Source organism: Clupea harengus, chromosome 23 (genome assembly GCF_900700415.2).
Source record: "Clupea harengus chromosome 23, Ch_v2.0.2, whole genome shotgun sequence".
In the NCBI taxonomy this organism is placed as follows: Eukaryota; Metazoa; Chordata; class Actinopteri; order Clupeiformes; family Clupeidae; genus Clupea; species Clupea harengus.
Genome location: NC_045174.1, coordinates 24,432,410 through 24,434,909, shown reverse-complemented (window position 1 = coordinate 24,434,909; position 2,500 = coordinate 24,432,410).

Genomic DNA, 2,500 nt, shown 5'->3' with positions numbered 1-2,500 from the left:
GCAGGAGAGAGTTTGGAGTGATATACTCCATGCAATCCTCTTGACTTTGTGCTCTTCGCATCTACAGGCCCTCTCATTGGCCATATTGGCCGCCATTATACACAAAGGTCTGGAATCCTCCCCATGTGAAGACTCCCATTACCCACCTACGTTCTGGAGGGCTCTCTTTACAGTCCGCACTGCTGCTTTAGGCTGCTCCATTTCTATGAGGTGAGTCTGCAGGATGGATCTTCCAGGACCATTTTGTGCCATTCTTGGCCACCTTTTCCTCCACTCCTGGACCTTTCCAGATTCTCCAGGAACCGATAGAGGTCTTCAAGGGCAGGTTTGGCCCCGACAAAGTTGGTGCCTGGGTCAGACCATACCTTGCTGGGGTGTCCCCTCAGTGATGTAAATCGTTGATAAGCAAGAGAAATCCTTCTGCGGACATGTCACTGACAATGTCAGCATGAATGGCTCTGGATGCCATGCAACTGAACACGATACCCCCACACCTTCAGCCTCACTCTCTCTTCACCTCATCTTTCACTTCATATAACCCCTCTTCTTTTGAGGGTGATGCCTCCCACTTTGATTTCTTTGGGGTCTGGTCTTTAAGGCCTAGCCAGCTATCAGCAGCCTGTCCTTACCCAAGCAACGACATTCACCAGCCTGGACAAGCAGCTAAAATCTCTTGACCTCCAAAAGATTTTTGAAGGCTGAGTTTGAAAGTGCTACTCTCAGCACAACTTCACCCTGTCTCATTTCTGGATCAGTTTCCGATGCATCAGGGCAGACAATCAGGTGGGTTGGGTCAGTATCATTTTTTTCAACAGAGTCTTCAGCTTTGGTGTGGTCCTGGGTGGTGACCCCTCGGCATCTCTTCACTTGACCTCTTGTCATTACTGCTGAAAAGGCCTTCCTCTGCAGCTTACTGATGCTGTCCCTGGCGTCAGTTACCACTTCCTCAGCGGACTGACTTGGCAGGACAAATGTTTTGTGCGTCTCAGAGGGCGTCCTCGTTGTGGTGTCTGCTACTCCCCTTTCCTGCCTCCCACTTTGCGTAGACTGGACCCATGGCTTCAGAGAAAAATCCACCTGCTTGTAGAATTTCCTCAATCTCCCTTGGTCACTTCGCTCAGTCTGTTTGAATTATTGTGGGATGTTAGGACATCATCCATGTAGCTGTCTTCCTCCAGTACCCTTCGCGCCTCCTTGCACTCAAGGACGTCACGGTGAGTTGCAGCTGTATGCCTAGCTTCACCGATGGTGTCTTGCATGTGAACTGTCTTGGTCATTAAAGGGGACCTCAGCAGGGATCTCCTCATATTTGATGGCAGCTGTTCTCATAGAACGAGCAAAGTGTGTCTTTGACTCATGTGCCGTCATGTTTACTTGCTCAAACAGATCAGGGTGCGCTCCGCCCACTGTCTTTCCAAGAGGGCTCTCCCACAAGACGAGATCTCCAACAACTTTCACCCTTTGTGGGGCAAGTCTCCCTTCTCTGTGACTTATGAGCAACTCAATCTGCTCAGGTCTCCTCAGCTCCTCAGGTTCAACTTCTGGGAAGAATCTCGTCAGCTCTTCAGGCTTGACAGCTCGGTGAACTTTGGCGATCTCCTTCAGCCCATAACAGATTAGTTCATGGGCCCTCTCAGTTCCCTTGGAGGTTTTGATTCGAACTCTGAGGAGGTATCTTCTTGTGGCTACTTTGGTAGCCATTCCACCCACTCCATGCACAATTAGTGTGATCTTCTCACTCCTAAGATTCAATCTTTTGGCTGCTTTATGAGTAATGTAGTTGGTGTCTGAAGCCAGATCCACCAGGGCTCCGATTTTTTGACCTGCATTAGCGGTCACTTCCATTAACATCATAATGACGGGAAGTTCTCTCAATCCACTTTCTTTGAGGAGGCTCACCTGGTTCTTAGCTGGACAGCTGACCTTTGATGAATTATTGGTGAAGGCCTTCCTGCACCTCTCAGCTAACTCAGGGGTAAGTTCACCCAAGAATCTCTTCTGTTCCTCAGTTAAGTTCTTTTTGTCTCGGTCATCTGTTTGAGGTTTCTCAAGTTCACGCCTCTTGCTGTTCCCTCTTGGACAGAGAAAGAAGTGGTGATCTGAGGAGCCTCTCTTTTTGCAGTCTACATTCCTGCACAGGTAAGTGTCTCTACAGCCGTCATCATACTCATGACACCCTAAGCACTCCCTGCATGCACCAATCCTTTCCACAGCAGCTTCCTTTTCTGATAACTTCAGAGCCCTGAACTTTTTGCAGAAGAAAATCCTGTCCTTATGTTTCTCATCCCCACAGATAATGCACCCATCCTCAGCATCTTCACCCTTTGTGGCTTGAGTTGAGGCATATTTCTTGTTAAATGTCCTTTCTGCGTTGTCTGAACTCTCTGGCTTGTCTGTGATTTGTAGGTGCTCTAGCCTCTCGAAGATCTCCTCTTGCTTCTTCAGAAAAGCTAATAGCATGTCAAAGTGCTTATCTTCAGTGACATCATTGCTGGGATCC